Source organism: Lissotriton helveticus, chromosome 2_1, assembly GCF_964261635.1.
Source record: "Lissotriton helveticus chromosome 2_1, aLisHel1.1, whole genome shotgun sequence".
Classification (NCBI taxonomy): Eukaryota; Metazoa; Chordata; class Amphibia; order Caudata; family Salamandridae; genus Lissotriton; species Lissotriton helveticus.
The window spans coordinates 233,683,048-233,709,436 of record NC_136059.1 but is presented as its reverse complement, the minus strand read 5'-3'; positions in this window follow the sequence as shown (position 1 = coordinate 233,709,436).

Here is a 26,389-nt window from a genome sequence, read left to right as displayed (position 1 = left end):
GCGTGTTCGTGGGATTTTTTCAGCACGGCGGTCGTACATGGGCTAGGTGCATGCTCGCGTTGTGCAATTGCGTGTTCGCGTCCGTTTTTGCGTGCTTGCGGACAAAAAGTCTCCCGACCAAGCAAAAAAATCCGCAAGCTTGCGAATTGCGAATTTTTTGACAAAATCAGGCGATTCGCGGAATGCACATTTGTCAAAAATTCACAAATTCCGCGAGCGGAATGGATTTTACGCCCATACTTACCTAATGCTAAAGACATCCCGTTTGGCGCAGACCAATATCTGATCAGTCTTTATGCCAATTATGTTATTTTTCCCATCACCCATCCTTTGTCCTCGCTTCCGGCTATTGTGGCAGCCGTGCAGGCATTTGGACACGTATCCGTTTTTAAGGTCAATATGCAGAAGTCACAAATACTGAACTGGACTTTCACTTCGCATGCAGTGGGTTCTCTGCGCGCTCAGTTTAATTTCGACCGGGTCACAGAGGAGCTTCCATACCTTGGTCAAGTCCTCAATAAGAGTTTGGCGAAAACTGCTGAAGCCAACTATTCCAAATTACAAGCGCTTAAGACAAGATCCTTGTGACTGGGGGTGAATGTCTGCATTGTCCAACATTTCGTCCATCAATTGTTTCTTTTGCATATGTCGCCCTAAGTGGGAAAGGTATGCCCAGTCACGGGTCCCGTGCTCACTACATCACTGGATTCAAGCTATCCTGGCTGATGAAAGGTGATGCCCTGAAACCGGTCCCAGGATGCTTGTTTCCGGTCCAGGAAGGACCTGGCTTGGCAGTTGGGGCTGGACTGTTCACACAAGGAACAGGGTCAAGACTGATTTGCATATGGCTGGGTCCAAACTGAGGTGGTGTGGTGAGCAAAAGAATGATGGATTAAACCCAGATTCTTGTGACTGGGGGTGAATGTTTGCATTGTCCAGCATTTCATCCATCAATTGTTTTTTTTGCATATACGTAAAGATCTGGTACAATGGCAGCAGCTCCCAGTGTCTTGGCTCAACAGTCTCGCTGTGGTGAAGATGAATATCCTACCCAGGGCTTTATATATTTTTCAAACCCTTCCACTATTGCCGCCCCAGGGTTGGCTTCCTCAACTCCAGAGAGAGATTGAGCGTTTTATTTGGGGGTCCGTGTCACCCAGGCTGCAGGAACATCTATTGCAATGACCAAAGTGGGACGGTGGCCTCACGTTGCCCAACATGACTCGCTACTATCAGGCGGCGCTTTTGCGATACCTGTTGAAATGGAACCATACTCCCCTCTGCTGACTCTGCCGGCCCATGATGGGTTGTAGGCGGCTTGCTGTGTATCTTTTATTCTGCATAAGCGTTTACAGTGGTCATTTTCTTCGCCCTTGTTGGTAACCCTGATTGCAGCCGTCGCCAATGGGGTTGTAGGCAGTATGCTGTGTATGGTTTTCACTATGTGCCCTGCTAATAAAAACTGATTTAATTCTAAAAACCACAAATGATCTGCATCAGTGGTTTGATATTAAGCACTTTAATATTAACAGTGTTGGCAGTAGCAGTCTGCACTAAAATAATTTGTCATGAGACAAAGCCGAGCAGCAACAATCTGGCCGTCTCCTAACTGCAACTATGGAGCACTGCTCATGTTATCAAATCTAATTTCCTGCAGGGTGTTATGGGCTGTGAGTTCTATGTAGGCTTCACTTTGTAATTGCTTCTGCTTAGACACATTGTGGATCCCATTACCAGATGGCTGGAGTTCCCGGCTGCATTATCAGACAGTGCTGCCCTCTGAGCACAAGCTGATGGCATAGAATGCTCTATAAAACTAAGTATGCGGATGACACGAGGATATTGTTGCTATACCCCAAGCTCCACAAATAACCTAGTCATTTCTGTCCTTTTACTGGTTACTTAGATCTGTCCTAGAGGCTTTGCCCTTGATACACAACAGTAGACTAATGTGCCTAGAACTCCTGGGTGTGCTATACTGCAGCGCTGGTGATTCTTGATGGGGCGCAGTTCCTTTTACAAGACCCAGTAGGGCACTACTTTTTTGCAATGATTATTTGTTCATAAGTCGAATACGAACACATGCATTAACTGCATATCTAGCTTGGTGAAAGAAAATGAACATTTCTCATCCTCACAGCTCACTAGTAATAATTTGTGGTGGCACTGCCTGGACTACTCAACATACATACATAGCAGCCTTCCTTATAGGTTGTAAACACATTATAGTGTAGATTTACAGAACATAGGGTCAGACTAGCAGGTACAAGGGATATAGTCTACGGGCCAGATTTTTATAGCATTCCTTTGCTGTTACATCACTCAAAGGCAACGAAAGGGTAACATAATCCTTACATCAGATTGACCAAGTCATGCAAGGTCACCATGCATGGCCCTGCGTGGTTCGGTAAATCTGGAATAAAGCAAGGCAGCAAAAATCACTGCCTTGCATTACTATGCACTGGGAAGGCATTGTATGGGTGTCCTATGGGTGCTCCCACTCACCCACCCATGCATATTGGCGAATTGCATGACTCCTGGTAAACCTGAGAATGTGTCAAAATTGTATGACTTCCCAATAGAGGTGCAACAAGGAGAAATATCTTTATTTTACCTCATTGATTTATCTTTTTAAGTGTGCTGAATATTTAGAAAGAGGAAACGCCATCTCAGGAATGATTTTATGCAGGAAGGAGTCCCTGCATTGTCATCCCATGCTACATTTTTCCTGACAAGGTGATTCTCAGACCTGGTTCAGAGTTCTTCCAAAAGTCTTTTTCGATTTCACCATTTGTAGGTTTTGGTCTTACCTGCCTTGGCTGACGAAGTGGTTTGGCATTGCTTAGCTGTTCACAGAGCACCACCTACATATTTATTTTGAACAGTTTTCTTTTGAAAGACTGTTCTCTGTCTGACACAGGTGGAACAGCTGGCCAGTGACAGTAGCCAACAACAGCAGCTCTTAGCCATGAGGTGAAACTGCCTATCTACTGGACCTCTGAGGCAACAGTGGCCATTCTCTCATCGCCATTCCACTGAAGAGCACCCATAAGAGTATGAACCTTGTGGTAGTTGTTAGGAGACATGGATAAACTGTTGAAATGCAGACCCCTAGGCTTCTGTATACTCTCTTGTCAACTATCATTTGCAGGTGGTAGGGAGTCTATGAATAGTCTTTAGTGCTGTATTGTCCTCTCTAGGCCCTTGATTTTTGTGCTGTATTAAAATTAATTCCCTAAAATTGACCTTGCTGATTTATATGTGTTTGCCTGTGCATTTTATTTGTATCTTGGGTACAACCTCAATGTGCACACCTAGACGAGAAAGATGGACGAGGTGGTAATGTCCCAGTTAATTGCTGATCTGCATTACTTTAAGTCCTAATCATCCTGGTAACTCTCCCAAATTCCCTCGCTCTTTTGTCAGAAGGGAGTTAAACACAGGGGGGCAGATTTATGAGCCCCCTGCGCCACCAGTACATCACTTTTTGGTGGCGTACTGGAGGCGCATTTCACTTCTCCATCCGTGCATGACTTTTCCTCTCCTTGTAAATATGGCCCTTTCACACACAGCACGTTGCATGGAAGGGGCGTTCCATGGGTGTTGCTGTGAGTGTTCCCACACAACACCCATGGAACGAGACACATTTCCAGATTTAAGAGGAATCATAAATCTGGAAATGCATGTGAATGCTACGCCTCCCCAGGGGAGGCGTAGCGAGGCGCAACGAGGAGAAATGTTTTCATTTCTCCTTGTTTTTTCCTCTTTCAAAGGTTCTGCATTCTACAGCATTCATTGAAAGAGGAAAATGCCTGTAGTAATTATTTTTGTGCAGGAAGGTGCCCCTACATGCTCAAAAACAATCTCCATATGACAGCCTAAGGGCTTGCGGTGTCGTGCTGCAGCACTTTCTTGTGGGTCTGCCCCAGGGTCTTTGTTGGGCTTGGTGTTACAGGAGGCGGTGTGGGATGGTTGGGCTACAATCCACTCATTGTGGAGGTTAGCAGATTTTGAACAACTTAAAATATTGTGTTGGGACTTGAGAGGGAAAATCTGTTTGCATGTGTGTTGCGCAGGGGCTGTAACGAAGAACACTAGGACCTTGAATGATGAAATTGTCTGCCAAATCGCATCAGAGTATTTATGAAGCTCTAGAAGCCTTGAGTTATTCATGTACTTCCATGCTCTTCATCTGAGTTAATCATATGGATAGAAATAAGTCTATGTGTGGGCGTCAAAAGCGGTCAGATCATCAATTAATCTAATGTCTAAAATAAGTTGATTCATAGTTTGCACCAAAGACTTGACCAGTTTTGCATCCATCTGTCAACCATAGTCAGAATACCACCCGAAGATTGGAAATGGCTAGTTGAATGGTGCCAAACGAGTGAGAACACATCTATGCAAGTCTGTGCACTAGTATAAGTGTGCAAACACAATTTGGGCCAATGGTCACCAGAAGGATATTTTAAAGTTAGCCACTCCTACCATGAGACAATTGCTACGAAGGTAGCTCCTCTGCTTTAGTAAAAGTTGTCCACTTTAATTGTGAAACTTTTTTTCCACGAAAACTTGTCTTACAGACCAGATGTGCGCCACTTCAGATGAAAAACATTCATGAATCAGGTCCACCCAGCTGTAATGCTGGCATGGTACAACTGTAATCGGCTATATTATTCCCGAACAAACTCCCTCAAAGAGGTGCTGACTCTTCAGGATAAGTATCAGTAATGCCTCTCAGATGCCATTTCAACTGGTGCTGGTTCAACCACAATGGGATTCCCAAGGTCAGAGCAAGAGGAGACTCCATAATCAATCACTCCATCTTTGCCAGTCTTTCAATTAAGTGTGGGAACAAGGATAGTGATCAAAGGGATATTCACATTTTTGAAAGAGGTCTTGTTAATGACAGCCCCTCTAAATGGCCCCATTTATCTAAAGATGAAATATTCAACCAATCATGTCGTAGCTCTCTCTGCCCAGTGCATTCAGAGGATGTCCTTGCCTGCCTATAAGCCTTGATATAAAGGAGGCTTTAATGAAAAATTCAAACTGAAACCCCATCATCAGGGTAAGTGTAGAATAGAGAAAATAAATATTTGCTGCAGAAAGGGAGTGTGCTCAGCTGCTCACTGGTACTAGTCATTGGGACTTATTCTCAAGCCGCTTGCACCGCAGTTATGTCACTTTTTCCCATATGAAAAGTGTCGCAACGGCGGCGCAAGGGGCTTGTAAATAAGCCCCGTTGTTCCTTGGAGCAGCCCTCCTTTAGTCTCTCATGCGTGAGTGAGAGTGCTTGATAGTGTTGAGTCTTGGCCTCAGGACTCTCTGCATGTGATGGGACTACCATGCAGGCAAGGCCTACAAAGCAGGACCGGCTAGCAGAGCATCTGCAGGGAACATCAGGCTTGTGTTGCACTCAGTTGCATGTTCTTGAAGCTTTCTGTCTAAAAGATGTTCAAGAGGTTGGAGACAGAGGTTTGGTACCTCTGACCTGAGCCCTAAAACTCAGCCCTCCAGCATTGTAATCTACCTGCCTCAGCTCTACTAACTACCCCGACCCCCCAGCCAAAAAAAACGACCCCAACCCTGAGCCCTGAAAACTGCCACCCAGCCCTGAAAACCACCACAGCCCTGAAAACTATTCCCCGTACCCGCCCCAAACCCTAAAACCAGCCTCCATCCCTAAAACCTACCCAGTCCTTTCTCAGCCCCAGCCCAATTTACCAAGCTGTGTAATGGTCCTTCTTACTGCCACGATCCTTCCGGTTCCTCCCACCGCCCATCCGCTCAGATAGGTTGAACACCGACTGCCTTAACCACGCAAAGGCATGGATAAGGCATATGCGTGGTTGAGGCAAGCACTGTTCCGCTTGCGGGAAAACAGCCTGCGTGCTTAAGCCCGCATTGTAAAGGCCGTTTCCCACCTTTGGCAGATGACCAAGTATACCTTTCAAAGGCTGCCTTTCTACTAAACCTTGTGTATTCGCTCTAGAAAGCCCGGGAAAAACTAAGAACAGCTGAGAAAAAAGTAGTAGAAGCAGTGTTGGCCTTAGTGAACAGCATTCATCCTTCAAACTAAATTCTTACATTTACCAATACACTCAATTTGCTATGAAGAACCATAACAACAGATGGACTGGTAGTGTTTATGAAGCATTTACCATGTGCATATGTTTTGATGATAATATTCAGTCATTCATGCTGATTTTGCGATGCATAATAGAGAATTTCAGAGATTAGAGTTAGAATCAGTTTATATCCATGCAAAATATGATTCTTCAAAGGGAATCTATGGCCTGTTATTGTCATGTGTCCGAGCCATTAAGTCCACTGCACAGCCTGTGTCATAATCCTTAATATATGCAGCATGTCTTGGTACTGAAGAACCATCTTGTTAAGTAAATATACATGAGACGTGCATCAAAGGAAAAACCGGTCGCAAACGGGCAGATTCTCAGAATCTACCCCTTTGTGACCAGTATATTTGCATTTGGGATGCCTCGGCCCGTTCAAAGGAACAGCAGTAAAGAACTGAACAATTTTACGGGGACACAGCCCCTATATATATATTAGTGAAACCCTTTGTGTCACAGCACAGGGCTGGGGGGGATACCAGTCAGAACTGGTAAAGGGGAGCTTTGGAGCACTTTGTTTTGCTCATCTCTCTCCTGTGTCAGGTAGGGGCTCAGTGATTGGACGCACCACTGGGGGCGGAGCCGGCATTGTGGAGGGAAGGCACAGTCCTATTCAGGTACCAGCTGACACTCCTCCCTCCCATCTACATGCAGATCTCCCTATTCACCACTGGGCAGACTCATCCTGGCTTCCTGGAGCCACCCACATCATCCAGCACCGGTCAATCACATGCCAGACATGCAATTCCCATCAGGCAGGCAGACACACAGTACACAGAAATGCCAACTTCTAAAAGTGGCATTTCTCCACCAGTCACCATAAATCTGTGCACACCATTGCGCAGCATTTATCCTCACAAGTTCATACATACTAAACTCGCCCCTGCAGTCCTCTCATACCAGGAACTACCAAGGACACACATATCCCCATGCATTCCTATGGGAGGGCAGGCCCATCTCACCACACATACACAGAGAGCGCATGCAACTGTCATAGGGTGGGATGGTGGAGTTCCACATTACGAGTTGGTTTTCTGACAAGATGACTGTGGTAGTGGAACTGCCATCTGCAAATCAGTAACAAGAGAACAAAACTGGGTCTTGGCTTATACCCAGTAAGGCTAAGCCAAATACAATGAGAGAACAACACAAGCGCCAATACTGGAATTTACTTATTACTTTCTGAAATAACCTGAACGAACAAAAAACATTCCGGTCCGTTTTTTGAATTACGTCTCTTGTTTATTTATTTATTTATATCACTAGTTAGACGTTTTCTTTTTTAGAATAATTTCAATTTTTTTGTGCATATATGAAAGAATACAAAAACATGTAAAACATTATGATAACCAACAAATTATGTACCAATTTACAAAGTTAGCACACATTCATAGCATACTTTTCGCCAAATCATCCATCTCACATTCACTCCAAACCAAACATCTCACAGAAACAAATAGCGCCTTTTGTCAATGCTGTTTAGTTGTGCTAATCAATAAACAGAAGGTTTTCACTTTTAAGTCCTATTAAGCATACAGTGTAAATTATCGAAAAATCTGTAATTTCTGACACAGTCTTTGGATTATTATCATTGACAGTAGGCCAAGTCAGGTCGATGCGTTTCGAACCCCCAATTGCGGGGTTCTCATCAGGACAAAGGTTTCTACAAAACAAAAACAAGCGTACTAATTTAGACCAACTAAAAAATCACTAGGATTTTCTATCAATGCAGCCACCTTATAGCTTCCAAGCAACGTACCTTCTCACAAGCAGGAGTACATCCTATGGGCTAAGTTTGATGGTGTAGACACAAAAAGCTGGACTGAGGAGACAAGAGACACACACCAAGACACAGTGTTACTTAAGTCTGGCTATATCTAACGAAAAGGGAGACTATTTTAGACTGGATTAGTTTGGCACTAAACTCACCTCATGTATCGCTTAGAGGGTCGTGGTAACCTGAGGGACGAAAGTGGGGGGGAGAAGGAATTACTGACTGGAGCTTGAATGACACTGAAACTGATTTGTAGTGTTTATGGCGTCCACTTACCCTGAGCCTGGATGTGACTGCTCTATCCCGGTTTGGGTCCATTAATTCAGCAGAGGCTTTTTTGTTATGCCCTACGTGTGACAAGAGGAGGCAGGCATTAGTTTATGAGCGCAACTTCGGGCGCTGTAACCCTGTCAACAAACTGGGATTCTTCTTACCTTCATCCCAGTCGGTATGCTGCGCGTCTATCGCGAGCAGGGAAATGAATCGAGTCCTTCTTCTGTTTTGGCCTTTCTAAGATATGGAATTGTCACGTGTTACTGAATTCCTGAGACAGTTGGGGAATTGGGGTATAACAAGTGGCGCCTTGATGAGGACCAATATACTAAGTCAAACGCACCTTGTACGTGCAAATGTCGCTCTAAAAGCTGTGTTTGAAGGCTTTTTAGACAAGTGTGCCGGAAGGATGCATTCTGGTTAATGTAGCCCATTGGCACAGATGCTTTATTGTTCCACTCGGTAAAACAAAAAATAAATAAATAAATAACTTTCATGGGCATATGTCCTTCCAAAAATGCATAAGGATACAATTGATCCCCCAGGCCGCCCGATAGTTTCAGGGTGCGAATCATTGTTAGAACCAATAGCGAAGTACATCGATTTCTTTCTAAAACCATTTATGGAAGAAATTCCGGCACATCTTAAGGACACCACAGATTTTCTGAACCAGATAATGTCAGTCCAGTTTGATGAAACCAGACAACTAATTGTTACCATGGACGTAGTCTCATTATATACACAGATACCTCAGGAACAGGCGGTACAAAAGGGGGTGGTGATGGACTGAGCATCTGAACCAATCAAATACTCACACCCAGTCAACAGATCTGGGTTTGATCCATCACCGTTCTTTAGCCCACTCTGCCACCCCAGTTCAGACATGGCCATATGCAAATCAGTCTGACCCTGTGCCTCATGGGAACAGTCCAGCCCAAACTGCCAAGCCATGCCTTTTCTGGACCGGATTCAAGCTTCCCAGGACCGGTTTGTGGCATTACAGCCATCTTCAGTCAGGCTTGCTTGAATCCAGTGGCAAAGTGAGCAAGGGACTCACGTCTGAGCATATCCTGCCAAACTTATGGCGAACAAAGCGGTACAAAAGGGGGTGGTGATGGACGGAGCATCTGAACCAATCAAATACTCACACCCAGTCAACAGATCTGGGTTTGATCCATCACCGTTCTTTAGCCCACTCTGCCACCCCAGTTCAGACATGGCCATATGCAAATCAGTCTGACCCTGTGCCTCATGGGAACAGTCCAGCCCGAACTGCCAAGCCATGCCTTCCCTGGACCGGATTCAAGCTTCCTAGGACCGGTTTCCGGCTTTACAGCAGTCTTCAGCCAGGCTTGCTTGAATCCAGTGGCAAAGTGAGCAAGGGACACACGTCTGAGCATACCCTGCCAAACTTATGGCGAACAAAGCAGTACAAAAGGCCAAAACAGAAGAAGGACTCGATTCATTTCCCTGCTCGCGATAGACGCGCAAAATACCGACTGGGATGAAGGTAAGAAGAATCCCAGTTTGTTGACAGGGTTACAGCGCCCGAAGTTCCGCTCATAAACTAATGCCTGCCTCCGCTTGTCACACGTAGGGCATAACGAAAAAGCCTCTGCTGAATTAATGGACCCAAACCGGGATAGAGCAGTCACATCCAGGCTCAGGGTAAGTGGACGCCATAAACACTACAAATCAGTTTCAGTGTCATCCAAGCTCTGGTCAGTAATTCCTTCTCCCCCCCCACTTTCGTCCCTCAGGTTACCACGACCCTCTAAGCGATACATGAGGTGAGTTTAGTGCCGAACTAATCTGGTCTAAAATAGTCTCCCTTTTCGTTAGATATAGCCAGACTTAAGTAACACTGGGGCATATTATCAAGGGGCTTTATCTCTGCTTTTTGGCTTTAAAAGCCAAGAAAGCGGAGATAAAATTATCTCCCTATTACCAAGCTGTCGCTAACACCAGTTAGCGACAGCTAATAGGAGATAGTGACTATCTTGGGCCCCGCTTTGCATGTCAGTGATATTTATCACTAATGACATGCAAAGTGGGCGTGCCAAGATGTTAGCGACTGAAAACAGTCGCTAACATCGCTATCTCCTATTACCAACTTTTGGAGATATTCGTGCTAAGCGCGAATATCTCCAAAAGCTAACACTTGCCCAGGAGCAGTTCTTAGCCATGTTATCCAATGGGAGGTGGATAACATGGCTAAGAGCATTTGCTCGATAATGCAAGAATATCGCTGATTTTTCAGCGATATTCATGCATTGCGGCCGTTTTTTATCGCATTTGCGATAAACCTTGCTAATAGCAAGGTTTATCTGCGATAAAAATCGCCGATTTGCGGCGATAAGTTTTGTCTCTAAACAAGTTAGAGACAAAAATTATCTCTATTGGTTGGTAATATGCCCCACTGTGTCTTGGTGTGTGTCTCTTGTCTCCTCAGTCCAGCTTTTTGTGTCTACACCATCAAACGTAGCCCATAGGATTTACTCCTGCTTCTGAGAAGGTACGTTGCTTGGAAGCCGTAAGGTGGCTGCATTGATAGAAAATCCTAGTGATTTTTTAGTTGGTCTAAATTAGTAGGTTTGTTTTTGTTTTGTAGAAACCGTTTGTCCTGATGAGAACCTCGCAATTGGGGGTTCGAAACGCGTCGACCTCACTTGGTCTACTGTCAATGATAATAATCCAAAGACTGTGTCAGAAATTACGGATTTTTCGATAATTTACATTGTATGCTTAATAGGACTTGAAAGTGAAAACCTGTTTATTGATTAGCACAACTAAACAGCATTGACAAAAGGCGCTATTTGTTTCTGTGAGATGTCTGGTTTGGAGTGAATGTGAGATGGATGATTTGGCCAAAAGTATGCTATGAATGTGTGCTAAATTTGTAAATTTGTACATAATTTGTTGGGTATCATAATGTTTTACATGTTTGTGTATTCTTTCATATATGCACAAAAAAATTTAGAAATTATTCTAAAAAAGAAAAAGTCTAACTAATGATATAAATGAATAAATAAACTAGAGACGTAATTCAAAAAACGGACCGGAATGTTTTTTCTTCATTCAGGTTATTTCAGAAAGTAATAAGTAAATTCCAGTATTGGTGCTTGTGTTGTTCTCTCATCTGCAAATCAGTGGCATCAAAGAATTTGGGGTGGATACTAACCCTTAACTTCCTTTTCCCTTCAGAGTTCGACATGGATCCCTTTCTCCAGGTCATTACTTCACAGCAGAGTCTTCTCCCCGAAAATAGAACCCTGATTGCAGCGAAATACATGTATGTCCTCTATGTACTATTTACCAATTTCCTGGGCTACCCACATATGGGCCAGATTTCAGTAATGCGCAGGTGGTATTTTTTCTATATGTATCATGCATATGTGTGCATTCAACAAATGTGCAGTCAAAGTGCTCAAAAAGGCATTGATATCTCCAGAAAACCATTCAGCACCCCTGCAATACCCTTGCAGACACACCGCCGGCACTGCGGGTAATCAATAAATCATTTAGGTTTCATCTAGATAACGGCTAATCACCTGTTAGGGTCTCAACTCATAATACAGTGGTTAGAAGACCGCTGGTCAGGTGGTTGGACCCCTTAACTCGTAATCAGGTTCTTAGTCTCTTTTTGAAAGTCAAATTCCTTCGGTGGGACAAATAAGCAATCTGTCTGGTGAAGCCGCTGGTATAGGTAGGAAAAGGGCAAAACCAAAGGGGATGATGGATGGAGTGTTGAACATTGCAAGCACTCACACCCAGTCAACTGATCTGGGTTTAATCCATCATCATTCTTTAGCTCACTTCGCCACCCCAGCTCAGACATGACCATATGCAAATCAGTCTGACCCTGTGCCTCATGGGAACAGTCCAGCCCGAACTGCCAGTTCCAAAGGGGATGATACCCCTGCCAGTTCAGGCTGGACTGTTCCTATGAGGCACAGGGTCTAATCTTTGGGAAGGCTTCATGACTGAATATGTTTTGTTTACTCAACCTTCTACTTTGTGCCCCAGTCTCCTACTGGAGGCAGCTTTCTAATTGACAGGAAATTCTTAGTAATCTTTAGGAAGGCTAAAGATGAACACTTGCATGACAGGCTATAAAATTCCTCAGTCTCCTTCTTAGGTTCATCTTGAGATAGCTGTGTCTCCCATCATCACCGTCTTCAGGTTCTGGGCCCCGCCTTGGGTTCCGCGCCTTGGACAAGAATAACCTACATATCTTCACCTAGAAGCTGAGAGCCAGCAAACTCTCTTAGAACTCCGTCCCTTGGAGGCAGCTTCTGAAGTGAAGGTTCTGGCATGGCTGTGACATCAGGCCATCTCCTTGTCCACTGGAGGAGGTCTTGAAATGGGGGTACTAACCAGAATTTCATCCGGTATCAGGGGATGTCACCCTGACCACAGACCTGGTGGTGAACAGTGTTGAGGCAAACCATGTAACATACAGGTGGCAATGATGCGGATAGTTCCCCACTATACTATGTGGAAGGCAGGCCTACTAGGGTGTCCTGCATGCTATCTCTGTAGGTCAGCTTAAGAGGATGCTCTGTGGCAGCGTGAACGACAAGTGCCATGCGCCATGAGCAGGTGACACAAGCAAGTGACTCATGCTGTGACATAGCCAGTGACAACCACAACTGAGCAGAAAAATCTTGCATGCTTGTCGCTGTTGGGAGCCTGTCCTGACTCTGAGAACATCAACAGGAGAACACTTTCACTTTCCCTTCTTGCTTGCTGAACAACTGTCTCATACACAGTGCTCCAATATCTTCAAGTAGAGTTTGCGCTATTAACTGCTAAACAAGGTTCTGAATAGATGAGATTCTAAGAGAAATATTGTTTCTTTGAAGTTACATCAAAGGCAGTGAAGGGTGGTACTGCTGCAGAGTCAAGATTTTTGTTTTCACCCAGGATGAGGAAAAAAATGGAGAGCCCAATAGGGATCCGTACCAGCACCTGCTTTTTTGAGCTGCCGTTCCCTGAGCACCGGCAGGTCTCGCCCACCTAAATCCGTGGTGGTGCCTGCGCTCGTGCATAGACCCTCAGGCCATGAGGGTCGTAGCAGCTCTACCTGACCCTGTTAACCACTGCTCACAGGAACCTTCACACATGGCAAATACTCTCTGCAGACAATTCAACATTAACCAAAGGCCTATTACCGTAACAAATACACAACACACCATAGGGCTGCTTAATACATCTGGTGTCCTCGATCCTCCTTACGGCCTCTCCTGCTGCTCTCCGCCGCATTGCTGTACTGCCTCGGCCTCCTCGTGGCCGCATCGGACCCCGCTCCATCGGTGTTTCCAGCCCTGGGCCCAGCTTGCCTCCACTACCAGCCTGAGGTTCCTGCACCATGGGGCACGTCTCTCAGCTGTTTTTGGCCTCACTGCTCGCCCTGCACTGGCCTGTGCTGCCTGCCACACAGGTTCTTAGGCCCCCAGACTGCTGGCCTTGACACTGGCACATTTCTGCAAACCACCTTGACGCGGCACACACTGGCATCTACAATCTTCTGGCCCGCCTCTCCTGGGCGCCTATCAACCTTGCAGGGGCCTCCGCAGCGGAGCCGGGGGTGTGCACGCTACACAGGGTTGATCCCTGCCTCATATTCCTGACATGACATCTTTCGTTGTTCCTCTTCCTGCTGGTCTGCGACACAGACCCTACGCTGGGTGCCGCCTGTTCCCCTTGGCACCCTGCGACATCGCCACCTAAACTGTGTCATTGGATCTCGTAGACTGCACCTGGTGGGCCATACCCACAGCCTTATTGCTTTTGGCGCTGCCTCCCTCAATCTTATACCCCTAACGTGCCGTAGCGGAATTCACATTGGCATCGCGCCAACCCTACTCTTGCCTTCCGCTGGGCTCCTTGAATTCTATGGGCATTTGCCACACCTCATAGCCCAGATTGGCGGGACCTCCTCTGGACTTCATTGTGTTTACGGGGTCTGTCTTTACCTTTTCGCCGACCTGCCATCCCGGTGTGCGCACCCTATGGCAAGTCCTGCCACCCTCCTGCTGCCTCTGCGGTGCTCAGTGACAGTTTGCTCCTAGTCGCCTACACTGTGAACACCTCTTGAAACCCTGCCATCCCCTTATCGCTGGCTCAGCTGCTGTTGGTCCATGGCTCACCTGCTGCAGACTCTGTTGTCCTCCTCTCTGGCTGTTAACTACCCCCTTGCTTTCTGGCTGCACCTCCTACCTGCTTCCAACGGACATGGGGAGAACTGACCCGAAGTAACCCAAGATTGCCTTTGACCAACGCCGCCCGACACATCAGGATGGCGCAAGCTGGGATAGTGGCGACCCCGCTGCCATCATGGAGGCTCCCCCCACACGTGATTATGATTTAAAGTCAATTATGCTCAATGTCAAATCCACAGTCACAGGTATAGCGGCCCAGCTTGATCAGCTGTTCACCCGTCTGAAACCGAGTTGATTCTCACAATGCTCGTCTTCTGCATGTCGAATCCAGGGTCTCCAGGGTCTCTGATGTTGAAGATGCCACAACTCAAGATCATCAAAAATTACTACAGATGGACAAAATACTCAACCTCATCCGGAACAAAAATGAAAATTTGCAGGCGCGTTCCCGGAGGAGCATCCTTGCATCACTGGAGTACCCAAATCCACCAATATCTCCTGAAGGGAGGACTTTGTGGAACAGCTCGTCAGGGAACTCTTTGGCGATATCCTCTCCCCCATCTCCATTGTTGAGCGTGCACACCATTCCCTCGGCCCCCGTCCTGGCCCTGGACTGCCAGAACGTCCCATCATTGCCAAAATCCTGAATTTCAGAGACCGTGATGCCATCCTCCGGGCGGCCAGAGAGAAGGGCAAAATCCGCCGCCAAGGCAACTCTCTTTTGTTCTATCCTGACTACACCGACACTGTCCAGGCGGCTCACCATGAATTCCTCACGGCAAAGCGGATCCTCCAAAAGCACAAAGTTTCCTATTCACTGGCCTATCCTGCGAAGCTGCGGGTTTGGCAGGGTTCCAAAACACTTGTCTTCCCAGGCCCTAAAGACACCCTCGCCTTTGCCAAGAAACTGGACAGGTCGCATCACTCTTCACCTGCTGACTCTCAAGCCACTGTGGCTGACCGCCTTAGTGATAATGATTGACTGGCTGTGTATTAACTCTTAATTATTGTTTGCAATTTTTGTGACTCCTAGGCTTGTTCTACTTTGAGTCTCTCTGTTGCTCCAGCCTCCTGGGTCATGCCTTTTCCGGCCCATACACAGGGGCTTCTGTTCTTCTGCTATTTGGTATATTTTTGATGGTTGTCTGACATGCTTAGGGCTTGGCCACATTGCCTTTTCAGCAAGGGTGTATGCTGAGCGACGCCATGCCCCGCGGGATAATTCCCTTGCCTGAAATTGACTCTCCCCTTCCTAGTTGTGAGTCCCTGGGGTGGGAATGGGTAGAATCTCAGCCTGATTGGGGGGTTGGAATGGGAGTGGGGGCCGTTGGGTCTCCTGGGGTTGTTTCTTGGATTGAGTGGGATGGGAGGATGGGCTAAGGGTATTTAGGTACTGTTGCCTCTTATTGGGGCTTTGCTGTTTGTTCACACACTGATCTATGCAATTCGCTCCTTCACGTCACACCTTTATCATTTTGCATTTCTGTTTTTTGCACCTAATTGTATTCATTGCCATGCCATTTTCATGCACTTTCATTGTTAGTTTCTCAGCCGAGTGCACTGTGAAGATCTCACTTGCGCCCTCATGTTGGGTCCTTTTTGCATTATGGTTGTGACACCTTGTTGTACCTCCATCCTTCTTGCACTGACTATACTCTTGCGCCATTTGTGGCAGCACTACTTGTACCGCTACGCACCATCTTTCCCCCCTCACTGACTTGTTTACTATCCTCCTCCCTGACACTGCACTATGACGGACACTGTACTTTGGACCTGTAATGTCTGGGGGCTTAACGACCACTGTAAGGCACGGCTGGTCCGCGCCCACCTTATTCGTCATAGGGTGGACATTTGTTTCCTACAGGAAACCTATCTCATGCCGGCCACTTCCTTTAGGCTCCTCTCCCGTCACTAGGGCGAGATTCACTCCTCTTATTATTCTAATTATTCCTGGGGGGTGTCCATCCTGTTACGTAAGAGGCTCCCCTAGCAGACCTCACAGATGGTTGTTGAGCCTGGGGGTCGCTTTGTGATTCTCCACGCCACTTTTCATGCACAGCCTCTGACACTTGCCGCCCTAGATGGTCCTAACTGTGATGACCCTGATTTTTTCGTACAAGTTTGGCACCACATTTCTGCTTCTGGCCCTGATGCGCTCCTCTGGGGTGGGGACTTTAATATAACGCTTTCCTCTACCCTTGATCGTACCGGCCTTCGTACCCTTCACCCGCGTGCCACCGCCCTCCTCAATACTATTCTCACTGACAATTTCTTGTACGACACATGGCGTCACACTCGCCCGACACACGTGAGGGTAACTGTGTCACTGCCTCCCGCGGCTGCTGGTCCCGAATTGGACCTCTGGATTACTACCCCGGACGCTTTGGCTTGGCTCACCTCCGTCGATCACATGGCGCGTACTCTCTCTGAGCATGCTCCTGGTCGCTTAGGCTAGCGCCTTCCCCACTCTCCCTGCCGCGCTTTTTCATTGCGGCTCCCCCCTAATGCTCTCCACAATTCAGTATTCTATGATGAAATCCATACTGCAATCACAAACTACTTCGAACTTAACGAGGGTTTGGTAGATTCACCGTTCACGCTATGGGAGAGTTTTAAAGTCGTAATCCTTGGCGAGTGTATTTCTAAACAGTCTGGCGTTCTTCGATCCATTCGTGGCACTCTTACCAAATTGGAAAGGGAGATTAAGGATATCGACTCTTCTCATGTTCAGGACCCCAACCCTGATAAGCTCGCTCAAATCCGGGGTAAATTGACAGACTTCACCGAAGAGGCCAAGAGAGAACTTTCCTTTCTTGGCAAAGAGGCTTGAACGCCCCGTTTCGGCGAGGGCGATCGCCCCGGCAAAACCCTGGCCAATCTTCTTGGCTCACCTCGGACTGCATCTTATAGTACTGCCCTCCGCTAAGGCAGTCCTGATCGTACGACCTCACCCGAAAAAATCAAAGTGCTTTATTTCATTCTACACGCAACTTTATACGACTGGCTCATTCCCTTTGCATTTGTGATGGCTGGAGAATCCCCACCGGGAGTTCCTAGAGGAGCCTTTCTCCAAAGAAGAGATACTAGCTGTAATAAATGAAATGCCCGGCGATAAGGCTACTGGCCTGGACAGCCTGCCAGACTCTTTCTACAAGGCCTTCGTTCCATTCTGGTTTCTCACCTAGCCGCCATGTATAATGAGTCCCTCGAGACAGGACAGCTCCCCCCATCGTTTCGTGAGGCTTTGCTCACCTTGCTCTGAAAGCCGGACAAATCCCCCAAATCACGGGACTCTTACCGACAACAACATTTTTGCCAAATTGCTTGCTTCGTGCCTTCTCCCCCTCATGCCGCTCATCGCTCGCCCGGATCAGTCCCGTTTTATCCCCGGCCGTGCCACCTTTACTGACCTCTGGACCATTTTTTCCATTCGTCATCAAATAAACCCAGCACTCCCGGCAGTGGCAGCCCTGCTAGACGCCACTAAGGCCTTTGACACTCTAGAGTGGCCCTTCCTATTATATCTTCTCCCCCGCTTGGGCTTAAGTCTGATTTTTACACGTAATGTGTTGCTCCTTTATACACTTCCCACCACCCACCTTTGACTCAACGGCCAAATTTGCGATCCCATGCCCATCGAGCGTGGCACACGGCAAGGCTGCCCGTTGTCGCCAATGCTTTTCATCATCGCAATGGAGCCTCTTGCAGCTCGACTGAGCCAACATCACACCCAGAGGGGCATTGGTTTTGCATCTCGCGCCTTGCTTGTTTCTATGTATGCAGATGATGTCACCTTACTTGTCCATCCCCCCCAGGAGAACCTGGTCACATAGCCATTGCCAAGATGGTGATGCTACCGATATTTTTATATTTATTCCTCAATATCCCCATCCCCATTCCCCTCACTGCTCACTTTTTTCGTAAACTCTGATTCTGATTTGGGCTGCCCTTCAACCCAGGATTGCAAATAATATCTTAACACTTGCTAGGTCGCGCGGTGGTCTCGGTGCCCTGACCTCAAACTCTATGCCCTCAGTGCCCAGGCCATCTTTTTCCACTTCTGGCTTCACCCCAATCCATTCCAGCCCCACGTCACGGTCGAGACTGACCTGCCCGCTCGAGGCCGCTCACCACCGCTCTGTTTGCTCCGGAGAGGCCTCTGTGCGCTGAGGTGGATACGTTCCAGACCTTGCGCTGGGTTTCGGAGGGGCTTCGGAAATGTTCAGTTCGGACATGCTCTCTGCAGCTGCGATGCCCATTGCTCACTACCCGGCCTTTCCTCCAATTCAATCTTCGGAATGGCGAAACATGCCACTGGTCTTGGGCTCTCCACCGTGTCTGATCTCTACCCTGGGGACACATTCTACACACTTGCTGCTGACTCTGGCCCTTTGGGCACTTTGCTTTATTATCAGCTCCAGGCGGTCTGTAAGAAATGTCATCCCTCTTTCCCCCAGCCTCCCCCCTCAATGGCCACTCTAAATTTCCTTTACACATCCTCCTCCCCAACGCAATTGGTCACCAAAATGTACGCATCCACTCTGGCGGCTTCTTCCATCTCTACTGACAAGGCACACGTGGCGTGGGAGGAGGACCTAGGCATCAAAATTTCCCAGGCTGACTGACTGTATTGCTGCACTCAGATCAAACACATCTCCCCCAACTATCGTCTACACCTTATCCACCTTAAGTATATACACAGGCTCTACCGGATGCCTGTACAATTACACAAGATGGGACTCTTTGCTAGTGACAGATGCCTGTGCTGCTCAGCGCCCGCGGATGACTTTTCCCCCCTCGCCTGGCTATGCCCCTGGGTCTCTGCATACTGGCGTGAGGTATGCAAAGTCATTTCTGAGATCACCTCCTCTCTGCTCCAACCTGACCCTCTGCTTTGCCTTTTAGGCTTCGTCAAATTCTGTCCAAATGCCTCCCGCAAACTGATTGCTATGTTATTGGTTCTTGCGCCGTGCTGGGTTTCCATGTGCTGAGGTTGCCAGCCCGCGCCAAAGGTGGCCTTTTGGCTAGAAGATGCTTCCCGTTGCCAGACCCTCCTGTCCGAATTCTGGGACCTTATGCCTGCCAGATCCCGCCCATTGGACATTTTGGGAAGGCTTATCTCCTACCTCCTGAGCCACACTTCCCAGCACCCGGTGACCTCTCCCATGCTCCCCGCCGGCACCCCACCTGCGGCAGACGCCAGTGAAGGTCAATGAGTCTCCTCCTCTCTGCTCCATTTCCTCCCCATACTCTGTGTCCCCCCCCTTTTTCACACATGGTGCTGTGCAAGTCATTCTCTCTTCATTGGTTTTGGTGTCCCCCGATGTTTTTTTGTTGTATATGTATGTGGTAACCATTGATCTTTTATGTTGTATCTCAGTGCATATTATTTTGTTATGGTGCAATATTGTAATCTTTTTGTGTCTCATCCTTAATAAAGGTTTTTGAAAATAAAAAAAATTAAAAATGCCATTTCAAGTCACACTTGCCCTTGCAAACAAGGCACACATTGTGAACCATGGTGATTATTTACAAATGTGGAAACTTGTTACTTGCCACTGAAGGAGCAGGGTTCCCTCTCTCGATTTTCCTCTGGAATCCTCATCCGATGGACCTTTGGTGCCTGCATTGAAGTGTAGAGTGGAAAAATAACTCATTCAATTGGAATGGAATGAGTAAGAATCAGGACTCCTAAGAATCACAGACTCCAGGTTGTCGAGTTTAGTGGGTTTATTATAAAGCCAAAAATAACTGGACATACAAACACCTCAATATGAGGTTGTAGAAATACATTGGAACTAATACAAAGCCAAACCTACGAGCTTCTTTAACATGAAAAGAATGACAAATTCCAAGTCCAGACGCAGGCAATAAGTGTCCCCATATTTAGATTGGTCTTTATTAAATGTTTGTACGTGAAAAGCATTAGTCTGTCCCTACTCTACCACTAACGTGACATCCTTACCTAGAATTTCCCAGGAAAGTCAGTAAAAGGGGTATGCATGTGAAGACTTCCTAAAAAGGACACTCACGTTGTATGGGTCAAGTAACCAAAGGCTACAGAGCTCGTTCTGAGATGCTCCTTCTCTCCTCATTAATCTCCTCTCTTCTACTGACTCGACCGCTGGCACACTGTCCCTAATTCAAACACCAAAATCTCTTAAAATGTCCACAGCTGTCTTCCGATCAACTCATCCAGCTGGGCACTCCTCATAGGTGATTTTCCATTTTCCATTCAGCTACTACCTCCATGACTCAAGAGCACCAGAGAGAATGCATTTCAGGCCTACAGAAATCGGCCAACATAAGAGAATAGCACATAGGTCTCATGAATTTACATATAAATGCACTCTTATGCTGGACATTTCTAAATCAACTTGTTGCATGAGTAGATCAGGTGCGTGAATATGTGCAAGTGTCTAGTATAATTATACATGTTTATGTTTTCAGGTAAACACGCATGTATTGTGACATTAATTTCTCCCCGATTATATAAAAATATACTTAGCTCATCACATTTCACTTTATTACAGTACACATTCTACTGTCACATGTTAGCACAACAAAAGAATAAATGCAGGAGAGAACTACTCATGATTAGAATTAAGGCTCCCTGTTTTCTGTTTACACAGACTTCTACATATGAATGCAGATGGAAAACTTTTTTTTCCTTTGTCTGTATTTATAAATATAAACTGGAAAACACTGACAAACCAGATTTGAACAAAGTGCTTCAGCCCAAGGTTGCCTAATCTGGTGCACAGAGGAATGCAGCTGCACTCAGCGTGTGCTGCGTCTCATAGTCTGAGAGTGCGTCACTTCATTCAGGTGAGCTTGAGCAGTGTTTCACCCCAGGGTTGCCTAATCTGATGCAAAGAGAAATGCGGCTGCCATCTGCACATGAAAGGCACCCTACTAAGAGGGCAGACTCTTAGTACAGCGTTTGACACTCTCCTTTCGCAGGTCATTCATCTGGACCCCTGGGGTAGTCAGACCCATTCGGCATGCTTTCCCCGTGGCACTTCGGGATGTGTGCTGAGTCTCGTGGTCTGAGAGTGCTTCGCTTTATTGAGGTGAGCTGGGCAGTGTTGGAGCCTGTTGCTCCTGCCTCAGAGTGCCTTCCCATAATGAATGTGCATTACGTTACCTCGGTCGGTGGTTTCAACAGCACCTTTTACTTTAGGTATGCTCCAGAGGGAAAGGGGGGGGGGGGCGAGCAATGCATTGCTGTTATGTGTATGCAATTTCGCAGCACTTTTGTTGTAGGGTGAAGCAGTTTTGGCCAGTTAATCAATTTAAATACTTTCATTGAGTAATCTAGGATGCTGCATCGGAAAACCATCATGTGTTTCTGGGCATATCACTTAATTTCCACATGTATGTATAAACATTGCATATGAACAAGTAAATTTGACTGGTGCTCGGGTAAAGCACTCCAAGAACTCCGGGCCCAGTTCCGTTGTATTTGTGTTCGCTTTGGGTGAAGAATGTTTCCGATGTTGAAGCATTTCACGCCCACCTCCCCTCAAAAATATGAACACTCACCTTGTATTTTAGCCAGGTATTAATAGTGTACGCTGGAAAATTATTATCTCCTCCCTTTAAAACAAAATAGAAGAAAAAGTGAGCCCTTCCTATGTATGTCTAAATAATCCCAGAGAAGTTATTCTGCAATGAGAAAAAAGAATAGGTTTCTCACTCAAAGACACAGCTTGACATTTTACCTCTGTCTTTAAATGCGCAGCAAATGTGACAAGATAAGAACAGGATTTAAAGGCCTGTTTACAAAAAGCTAGTTCTATCCTCCCCTCTGGTTCCTAGGGTGTACAGCCCTACAGTAAAGGTTTCCTAATGGAAGTTACTCAAGGTCTGTTTAGGCCTATGTTCTCTTTCAATTATTGCAGGGTTTTCAGATGAATATATTGTGTTTACTTAATTTGAGGTATACATCAATATATCTAAACCTATAACAACTGAGTGCAAGTGTGTGTGCCTATTTAAAAACATGTGAAAAAATACTAGCTGTGGCGTCTTCTTTTGTTTGCGAAAAAAAATAATGTGGATAAATACAAATAAAACTAACCCAAAAAATAAATATGGATAAATACAGATGGAAATGTTTAAAAAAATCCATAAATCCGAGAGCCCTAATTATTATCCACCCCTTCAAATGGAAGAGCGCCATTGAGCTCTATCACCATGTTGTGACAACACGTAAGCTGCATCTTGTCGATGACACAAATCTTACTCCAAGGAGCTGTGACTGAATGTGCTAGGCCGGGGCGAACACCACCTGGGAATGGTGCTACTTGTGCTAAGTAGAAGTTTTGGTTTTGATGATGCAGTGATCCAACTATTGCAATTCATGGGCAGTTGGCATTCGCCGATGGTGGATGGTAGTATGGTGCAAATTTCCCAAATTAGTTTTTATGTATGTTTTGGCTCACGGATAACAATTTAGCGCTGTTATCTAGCATGACTTGCGTGGGAGTAATACATATATGTGTTACATGGCACGGGAATGCGACCTCCTGCTTTCACTGACATGAAGCAAGTGATCCTTTGGGCTGATCTGACTGAAAAATGTGTCTTATTAGGGATACTAGCACATGACAAAGCATATATTCAGATGGTGTGAACAAAATCAACGACAGTCATGCTACAATCAAGAGTGCGGAGCATAAGAAGGATGTATTTATCACACAAGGTAAACAAGGACTCCACAAAGTAAGTTATTTACAAGGTGAATTAGGAATATTCAATTCCACAAGAAATTAGGAATAGCACTGCTCTTCGGTGATTATTTCATCAAATTCTTTGTGTATAGGTATTTACTGGGCTGACACAATCCTGATGGTTTCTGCTTATATATCTCCCATTGCAACTCATATATATATCCTATATTAATTTATCTCAATGCACATTTCTCATGTATAAACATATGCTTCACTTAGTTGATGTTGAATTTAGTATCGTTTGCACATTTATCAATTATTCATATATGTATTCACAAGTTAAGATGTTTTGTACAAGTAAGTGAAGGTGCACCAATATTAATATGGTAAACACTGCACTTGAGATGATTCATTGTGAGGCCTGCCTTTTCAAAATGATCAGAAAAGTATATTTAAGATGGATACCGACAAGTAAAGCTAGCAAGGAGATCTTTGACTTCCTAGGAGACTTGCTTCGAACAAGCAGGAGTAAACGTCCTTCTTGAAGGGGACTGGTAGACATTTCAGAACCAAAGAGGCCTTATCAGCTTCTTGGGTACACCATAAAGTGTGGATCACATAGACAGAAAATTACTTTCTTAATACGGAACAAAGATGTCTGCTCTTCTGCTATGGTATGCAGATGAGAGGCCAACTCGTGCCGGCCCATTTGGTGCTAAAATAGCTTAGTTACTGGCAAGAAGTGAGTAGTTGGAGATCAGAGACTGGTCTTATCTTTCCATGCAAGGAAATTCTGAAACACTGTTACAATGCTGGAATTCTTTTGAATATTTCGTATATTAACCAGTCTCATTGCCACTATTTCACTTATCTTTACAGTTAAAACTGTACATGTGATTTGCTCTGGAATAAAATGCTCATTTTAATAAAATGCTAAAATATACTCCTAAGACAACTTGCTGCACTGTGTGAAAGAGAGAGGGCAGGAATGCCCCATATTTACCATTATATGCCACGTTGAGGTTTCCTCCTTGTGCTGGTGCACTGAGTGCATCCTATCATCAACACAGGTTCCCTCCTTGTTGCACCTCTCATAGAATGGTGTAAAATTCAGATGAACTCTCAGATCTACCAGTGTTTGTAAATCTGGGAATACCTGGGTGAATGCATGGGAACACACACGTTCCACTCATGTAGTGCCTCTACCATGCAGTATAAACAAGGAAGCAACTTTTGCTGCCTTGCGGTGCACCAGATATACCGAGCCATGCAAGGACACACAGAGAGGACTTGCACGGCTTGGTAGATCTGATTCCAGGTTTTGCATCACCCTGCATCGCCTTGCATGGGCAAGAGACACACAAAACAATGATAAATCTGACCTGAATTGTCAATTCTTGAGTGTGTCCATTTATGGTCAAAAGAGATTTGGAAACCACTGACAACAATTAGTCCTGTGAGTCTAAGAGGACTGATTGTAACCCAGAAAGCGTCAACTTCATGTAATGCTCGTGTGGTTTGTGGTTACAGTTCAGTAGGTGCACTGTCTCAAGTTGGTAAAGTGGCGTCAAGTCTGTACTTTGAAAAAGTGTCTAGGAAATCTAATCCTGGGTAATATGTTTTACGAGAAGAGTAGAAATGTGTTAGCTAATATAAAGATTGGCAGATTTAACTTGCTGAAATTTAAATGGGAAATTTACCCGCAGTCCATTAAGGACCATGAACTTTACAATTCCAATATGCGCCTTACAGGAGATAGCCCATATATTGTCGCATAACAGTCCACTTGTGATCGATGCCCCACGGTTTTTTTCACACATTTAGACAGAAAAGATAGTCGGGAAAAAGGACTCTTATCAAGACAAGTTTTAGTCATTTAAACAAGATTGATTATTGGGCACAGATTAGAAGCTGAGGTGATCAGGCAAAGTGGCAGCACAACACACAAGAGTCATTATTACCATTTTGATCATTGTTCTTCATGATCACATTTCTGGATCACTACATCTTCACCTCCCTTAATCACTTCAGGACCTACAATTTGTCAGCAGTATCTCTGAGCTTGTATCTTGTCATGGTGTAATGGAGGATCTCAGCGAATCTGAAGCATCATAAAAGGAAGGCTCCCTTCACTTAGCCTCCCTCGCTATGGTGGGCTCCCAGTCTGCAGTCCGAGCCTATGGATACCTGTACCTTTTGGGTTTCTGCAGTGAGGGAACTTTGATTAGTGATTAACCCACATTGATCCTTGATTGAGACAATTTCACATAAAGGCTTTCTACCATTTGTGTCTGATGAAGTGATTTGCATTGCGCAGTATCTACCATTCTCTTGTTGAGTAAAATTTGATAAAACACAATAATTATATCAAGGTTAGATTACAACAATATCACTCACTTAGGAATCGCTTTAAAAATCAATCTCCATCAAATTTAAAAGAAGAAGTCTTACTTGCTGCTTGGACTGTGCAAGCATAAGCATGTGTGGACAGCCCTCGAACCTCTGCATTAGGCCCCTGCATGAGACGAGAGACAATTTAATTCAATGTAATTAAGCGTCTTTGTTGGAGCACAATTATTTTAGGTGACTGGATTTAATCAAACCAGAATGGCCACAAGGATAATATGCTGGTCTGAATCTTTGTATACACAAATGAAGACTGACAAAGAGTGCTCCTAGAGTCATGTAGAACAGGCAGCAAAGCAATGAAATGCACTATCTTGTACGCTAAGGGTTGTAGTGCACCATTTTAAATGTTGCAAATTGATGAAGACTCAGGCCCCAGTATGTGGTCTAAAAATATGGATTTGGAGACTGATGTGTGTTAGAAATGGGGGTCTCTAGTTGGCAATGGTTTGCACCTTTGTCCAAATAGGAACACTTGCTTCTAGTCAGGGAAAGGGGGATACACTCCTAAAGTAACACCTGCTCACCACGTTGGTAGCTTGGCACGAGTAGACAGGCTTATCTCAGAGGCAGTGTGTAAAACATTTGTAAACACATACAATGATACAGTGAAAACACTACAAATGGACAGCACACTAGTTTAGAAAAATAAGAAATCTTTACTAGACTTAACACAAAACCAAACAATAAAAATCCGCAATACACTATCAAGAATATGACTTTAAAATGGTAGAAATAGCTTAGTTCAATGTAGATGGTAAATGCAACACTTTACTCTTAAAGTACCTTGGATGAGTAATGCAAAATAAACAAAATGGTTGCAGGGAAGGCGATGTGTCAGTTCCTTGCTTCGGGGGAGGCAGATCACCTGTACCTTACTGCAGCGCAGGGGAGGCAAAGCGTCTGTTCCTTACCGGAGAGGAGGGGATGCATCAGTTTCTTACTGCGTTCCGGTTATGA